The sequence below is a fragment of the Macaca thibetana genome, chromosome 1 (assembly GCF_024542745.1).
Source record: "Macaca thibetana thibetana isolate TM-01 chromosome 1, ASM2454274v1, whole genome shotgun sequence".
NCBI lineage: Eukaryota > Metazoa > Chordata > Mammalia > Primates > Cercopithecidae > Macaca > Macaca thibetana.
In genome coordinates, this window is record NC_065578.1 from 213,485,094 (window position 1) to 213,492,380 (window position 7,287).

Here is a 7,287-nt window from a genome sequence, read left to right on the forward strand (position 1 = left end):
CTGCTACAGCCTTGGGAGTCCCCAAGTTGGATGAACCATTTTTTCTTTATGCGGCCAAAAAGCAAGGCATAGGCCTTGGGTAATCTTGTCCCCAAACGGGGGAACATTCCAAGGCCAGCAGCCTCCTTTTCTAAGCAGATAGACCAGGTGGCCTCAGAGTGACCTAGATGTCTTAGAGCTGTTGCTGCTACAACTTTCCTAGTAGGCAAAGCTAACAAACTAACATCAGGATAGCCCCTAAAGGTTTTGGACCCCACACCAAGGGAAGGTGGTCCTAGAAGCTAAAGGGCACCAGTGGATAATAGGGGAACATTTATTAAAGTATCAGGCCTTATTGCTAGACACTCCAGACATAACCCTTAAAGTCTGCCAAACCATAAACCCAGCCACTTATCTGCCAGAGTCCATAGGTGCTCCCAGCCTTTCTGGCACACAGGTTGTATTAGTCTGTTCTCATGCTGCTAATAAAGACAAATGAGGCTGGGTAATTTATAAAGGAAAGAGATTTAATTGACTCACAGTTTCACATGGCTGGGGAGGCCTCACAATCACGGCAGAAGGCAAATGGGGAACAAAGTCACATCTTAGATGGCAGCAGGCACAAGAGTTTGTGTAGGGAAACTCCCCTTCCGGGGCCTATTATGGGGAGGGGGGAGGGGGGAGGGGTTGCATTGGGAGTTATACCTGATGTAAATGACAAGTTGATGGGTACTGACGAGTTGATGGGTGCAGCACACCAACATGGCACAAGTATACATATGTAACAAACCTGCACGTTATGAACATGTACCCTAGAACTTAAAGTATAATAAAAAAAATAAAAAGGCAAAACTGCATTATCTCTACTTTAGAATAAAAGTAACTAAATTCTACAATAATAAAGAGACTTAAAGCAAAAAAACATAAATAAATAAATAAATAAAATAAAATAAAACCATCAGCTGTAATCCCAGCACTCTGGGAGGCCGAGGAGGGTGGGTCACCTGAAGTCAGGAGTTCGAGACCAGCCTGGCCAACATGGTGAAACCCTGTCTCCACTGAAAATACAAAAATTAGCTAGGCATGGTGGTGGCGCCTGTAATCCCAGCTACTCGGGGGACTGAGACAGGAGAATCACTTGAACCCAGGAGACAGATAGCATTAAGCTGAGATGGCACCACTGCACACCAGCCTGGGCAACAGAGCAAGATTGTGTCTCAAAAAAGCAAAACAAAGCAAAACAAAAAAACCATCGGATCTCATGAGGCTTATTCACTGTCGTGAGGCCGGCATGGGAAAGACTCACCCCCGATTCAATGACCTCCCACTGGGTCCCCCCCACAATGCATGGGGATTACGGGAGCTACAACCGAACATAAGATTTGAATGGGGACACGGCCAAACCATGTCACAGGTTATGAAACAAAGTTATTCTAGCAGGCCAGACTGAAGAGAGATGAGCCCCTTGACCATCCCAAGGAAGAGTGGTTAACAGATGCAAGCTGTTTTATGCATCGGGGAAACAGGAGCGCTAGATATGCTATCATTAGTCAGCACAAGAGAATCAAGGCACAAACCTTGCTGGCCTCTACGTCAGCTCAAAAACCTGAGTTAATTGAACTTACTAGAGCCCTGCAGTTGGGAAGGGATTTAAAAGTTAACATTCACACTGATTCCAAGTGTGATATTTTAGCGTTTCGTGCTTATGCTGCAATTTGGAATGGGTAGGGACTCCTGACCACCGAGGGCTTTTCCAGACAATATCACTCAGGTTTTGAGTTTGTTAGAATGCTGCTTTGCTGTCAAAAAAAAAAAAAAAAAAAAAAAAAAAAAAAAAAAAAAGTGACTACAATTCGCTGCAGATGACATCAAAAGAGAGACTGACCATGTAAAAGGAAATGCTCTCACAGATGCGGCAGCCAAGGCCACTGCACTGAAAGGGGCAATGAAGCTGATGGGCACGCTGGTCAGCACACATAGAGCTGGGACAGGATTCTCTGAAGAACTAAGCCGGGCCAGGGATTGCAGTTTAGTCCAGGGCCCCTCTGGCTGGCTGACTGATGGTAATAAATTACTAATGCCGAGTACCAATCATAGGAAAGTAATTCACCACTTTCATGATGCTTTTCACCCTAGAAGGATTCTTTGTTTCAGTGAATGTCTCATTCGTTTGTGGGGATAAATCTTTTCAAGACACTAAAACAGATGACTCAGCCCTGTAAGCTCTGTGCCTGAAACAACCCAAACAGCCAGCAATTTTCTACTCCTCCAGTTAAACCTGTCCAATACTGAGGAACCTAGCCAGGTGAGGACTGGCAACTCTAATTTACTCACAATCCTTTCTGCAGGGGATTCAAATATTTGCTAATGCTCACTGATGCCTTCACTGGTTAGATGGAGGCATTCCCCACCCTATCTGAAAAGTGTTTACTGGAAGAAATAATTCCTCAGTTTGGGTCATCTAAAAGCCTGCAAAGTGACAGTGGCCCATCTTTCCCAGCAGGTGTATCCCAACACCTATCCTCGGCTTTAGGAATCCAATATCACCTTCACTCTTCGTGGAGACCACGGCCCTCTGGACAGGTGAAAGTACTAGTCATACTCTAAAGACTCTAGCTAAGTCAGAGGCCTGACTATCCCTAACACCCATAGCTTACTGCAGGTTTGAACTGCTCCAAAGGAAAACTTATATAAGTCCTGTTGAGTCATATGGAAGGCCTTTTCTAACCACAGATCTAATAGATGAAAGCATTCATCAATTACACAATACGTCCTCAGTCTAGGACAGGTGCGAAGGCAATCTGTGAATATGGAAACACGAGGCTTCCCCTCCCACAGGAGAGGAAAATTCAGTTTCAGCTCAGCTAGGGATGTAGTCTTACTAAAGACGTGGGAGGAAGTTCTCCAGCTGACCCGCTTTCCCCAGCCTGGAAAGGACCAGGGCAAGGTCACCTGAGCTCTCCAACAGACATTAAACGCCAAGGGATTCACAGGTGTGTGGAAGTAAAGCTGCTGCTTATTCTGGGAGCCCAACCCGAGGCTGGGGGAGGTGGGCGCGGGGCTATTTCAGCGTTGGTGGAACACAGGCCCTGTCATTGCGCGTCTGTCTGCTCCTCCTTCTCGCGTTTCTCCTGCCACCCTAGTCCCGCCTTGGCCATGAGGCAGACCGGGCAGTGCGGGAACCAAATCGGCGTCAAGGTTGGCGGCGGGCGGGGTGGGGGGGACCTGACAGGTGGCCGGGGAAGCTGCTGGCAGTGGCGGGGCGGCGCCCCTGCATTGCCACCCCTGGGCTCCCTGCCCCGGACCCGGTGGAGCTGGGAGGCTGGCCTGGTGGCCAGGGCGGACCCCCAGGGACCCAGTGGCCTGGGGAGGGGGTGGGAGAGGGGCTGGGGAGCCTCCAGCTCTCTGTCCTGACTCAGCCCCGGCCTGTCTGGCCCCTCGTGTCTCTTGCAGTTCTGGGAGGTGATCTCTGATGAACATGCCATCGACTCCGCTGGCACCTACCACGGGGACAGGGACCTGCTGCTGTAGTGTATCAACGTGCGAGGCCAGCGGTGAGACCCCAGTCCTTCCCCCACTGCCCTCTTGGGCACAGTGGCCCTCCCCTCGCTGATGCCCTTCTGCCCCCCCTCAGGTGGCAGGTAAGTGCCTCGCGCTGTGCTAGTTGATCTGGAACCGAGCACTCTGAACTCTGTGAGCTCCGGGCCCTTCAGGTGGATCTTCAGGCTGGACAACTTCGTTTTCGGTGAGTTGTGGGTAGAGACTGGGGTGTGGCTCCTTAGCCAGGGCAGCTCAGAGTCAAGGAGTGCCCCAAGGTCATGGCTGTGAGAACTGTGGAGCCAGGGCCCCTCAACACCCTCCTATCCTCTGAGTCCTCAATCTCCCTCTCCTCAACGGGCTTTGGGAGGAAGGCCCAGGTGTCTGCCCGAGGAGAGGAGCTGCTGATGTAACCTCCCTGCAGGGAGCTGAGTGGGGGCCGTGGCTGCTGCTTTCCTTGGGAATGATGTAACCTCCCTGCAGGGAGGTCTGTTGTTAGGCTGTCTCAGGTTTGGCTCCTGACTTAATTTCTTTCCTTTTTTTAATTTTTATTTTTTATTATACTTTAAGTTCTGGGATACATGTGCAGAACGTGCAGGTTTGTTACATTGGTACACATGTGCCATGGTGGTTTGCTGCACTCATCAACCCGTCATCTACATTAGGTATTTCTCCTAATGCTGTCTCTTCCCCGTTTCCCCACCCCCTGATAAGCCCCTGTGCGTTATGTTCCCCTCTCTGTGTCCATGTGTTCTCATTGTTCAACTCCCACTTATGAGTGAGAACATGCAGTGTTCGGTTTTCTGTTCTTGTGTTAGTTTGCTGAGCATGGTTTTCAGCTTCATGTCCCTGCAAAGGATATGAACTCATCGTTTTTTATGGCTGCATAGTATTCCGTGGTGTATATGTGCCACATTCTTTATCCAGTCTATCACTGATGGGCATTTGGGTTGGTTCTAAGTCTTTGCTATTGTGAACAGTGCCGCAATAAACATGTGTGCATGTGTCTTTATAGCAGCATGATTTATAATCCTTTGGGTATATACCCAGTAATGGGATTGCTGGGTCAAATGGTATTTTCTGGTTCTAGATGCTTGAGGAATCGCCACACTGTCATTCACAATGGTTGAACTCCTTTACAGTCCCACCAACAGTGTAAAAGTGTTCCTATTTCTCCATATCCTCTCCAGCACCTGTTGTTTCCTGACTTTTTAATGATTGCCATTCTAACTGGCGTGAGATGGTATCTCATTGTGGTTTTGATTTGCATTTCTCTGACCAGTGATGATCATTTTTTCATGTTTGTTGGCTGCATAAATGTCTTGAGAAGTGTCTGTTCATATCCTTTACCCACTTTTTGATGGGGTTGTTTTTTTCTTGTAAACTTAAATTCTTTGTAGATTCTGGATATTAGCCCTTTGTCAGATGGATAGATTGTAAAAATGTTCTCCCATTCTGTAGGTTGTCTGCTCACTCTGACAGTTTCTTCTGTGCAGCAGCTCTTTAGTTTAATCAGATCCCATTTGTCAGTTTTGGCTTTTGTTGCTATTGCTTTTGGTGCTTTACTGGCTTAATTTTCCAACAGGGGAGGCTGCTGTCCTGTAACTTTGGGGGAGGGGGTCCACCTGCTCCATGTGTACGGTGAATGGTGCTTTCACCTCACGCGTGACACTTGGCCTTTTTTGCATTGTGGCAGTGACCACTGCTGAGCGTATACCTGGCCGTCGAGTGACTGGCTATACTGTCTTACAGGTCAGAGTGTGGCCGGGAACAACTGGGCCACGGGGTACTATCCAGAAAGTGAGCAGCTGATGGAGTCGGGGATGGACACTGAGGCGGGAGGCTGAGAGCTGTGACTGCCTGCAGGGTTTCCAGCTGGCCCACTCCCTGGGTGGGGGATGGGTTCCCTTCTGCTCAGTAAGATGCAGGAAGTACCCAGATAGGATCATAAACACATTCAGCGTCCTGCCCTCGCCCAAGGTGTCAGACAGCGTAGTGGGGCCCTACAATGCCATCCTCTCAATCCACCAGCTCATAGAAAATGCACATGGAACCTTTTGTATTGATAACAAAGCACCGTACAATATTTGTTCCAGAACCCTACAACGGCCCACACCCTATGGTGACTTGAATCACCTGGTAGCTGCTACCATGAGTGGGGTCACCACATGCCTGCGCTTCCCAGGCCAGCTGAATGCTGACCTGCACAAGCTGGCCAAGAACATGGTCCCATTTCCCCGGCTGCTCTTCTTCATGCCTAGCTTTGCTTCACTGACCAACTGGGGCAGCCGGCAGTACCAGGCCCTGACGGTGGTTGAACTTATCCAGCAGATGTTTGATGCTAAGAATGTGATGGCTGCCTGTGACCCCCGTCATGGCTGCTACCTAACGGTGGCTGCCATTTTCAGAGATAGCATGTCCATGAAGGAAGTAGATGAGCAGATGCTCAATCTTCAAAAGAACAGCAGCCACTGTGCTCATCGGCTCCCTCACAATGTACAAACAGCCGCCTGTGACACCCCACCCAAAGGGCTAGAAATATCAGCCACTGGTATCAACAACACCATGGCCATCCGGGAGCTTTTCAAGCGTATTATGGAGAAGTTCACAGTAATGTTTAGGTGCAAGGCCTTTCTCCACTGGTACACATACGAGGGCATGGATGAGATGGAATTTATCGAGGCCGAGAGCAACGTGAAAAATCTTATGGCAGAGTACCAGCAGTGCCAGGACACCATGCCGAGGAGGAGGAGTTCGAGCAGTCTGCTGAGGAGGAGGTGGCCTAGAAGCTTCTTTTCTGGGTAAAGGGGGGAAGCGGTGTGGATTCTTTAGTGTGTTCTGATAGCCATGTGTCACTACGCACTTTTTCTTTGTGTCTTTATATCTCTTCCTGTTGCACTTTAAAGCATTTTCATAGAATGTGATTTTACCTGATAAAGCATCCTTACAGCATCTGGTTTCACCTCCTACTTCTTTCTATTGGCCCTCTGGGTGCCGCTGCCAGATGGGCAGAGTGGTCCTGTAAGGCTGCAGCTGTCTTGGGCTTATCACATGCCCAGGAACAAGCATTCCAGTGGCTCCAGGAGGGGTCAGCATGGGCTGTGGACATGGCAGGAAGGCTTCACGTGAACCTGAGGCTGCCCTGGGCTTTGGGCAGCTACGTGGTAGGAAACCTGTTCCTGAAGGCGAGCCTTGGCTTATCCCATGTACCGAACTTCCAGGGGACCAGTTGGCCCTCTGTTTCTGGAACTTTAGAAGTGGTCAGTGAGCCCAGTGGACAATGTCCTTAACGTCCCACCTTAGGGTAGGAATGTGGCCAGACAGCTGGCCCTGAGCCGGCAACAGAGTGAGCAAGTAGGGCCCCAGGCACCCCTCACCATGATGGCCTGTGTGTGTCCGTGTGGCCTCATTCTCTTAATGAGGTGGGCATGGGGTGTCTGGCAGGGACTAGAGGGCAGGAATCAAGCCCACTGTGTACTCACATGCACTGAACCCCATGGAGAAGGGGATTAAGCCCTGGCAGCCACAGATGCAGTTGCTGGGGCTGTGTGTTCGGGGCAGTCTCTCCAAAGGCACAGGTGGAGTTTCTGGGCAGGACCTGAGGAGACGGGCAGGTGCTCACAAGTGCTGTTTCCCCCAAATGGCAACCAGTGAGGAGAAAAATGGCCAGTGGAGGTCTGACCCGCCCCAGTCTGGAGGGCCGATGCTCTCTGGAAAGTTGGCTACTGACACTGTCTCTTGTCTCCCTGTCCCCCACTCCAAAATCTCAGG

The 7,287-nt window shown here is 49.9% G+C and overlaps 1 pseudogene; it reads left to right on the top strand.

Annotated features, from left to right (window-relative positions):
• Positions 1-3,112: 3,112 nt before the first annotated feature.
• Positions 3,113-6,439, top strand: LOC126942969 (tubulin beta-8 chain-like; annotated as a pseudogene).
• The last annotated feature ends 848 nt before the right edge of the window (positions 6,440-7,287 follow it).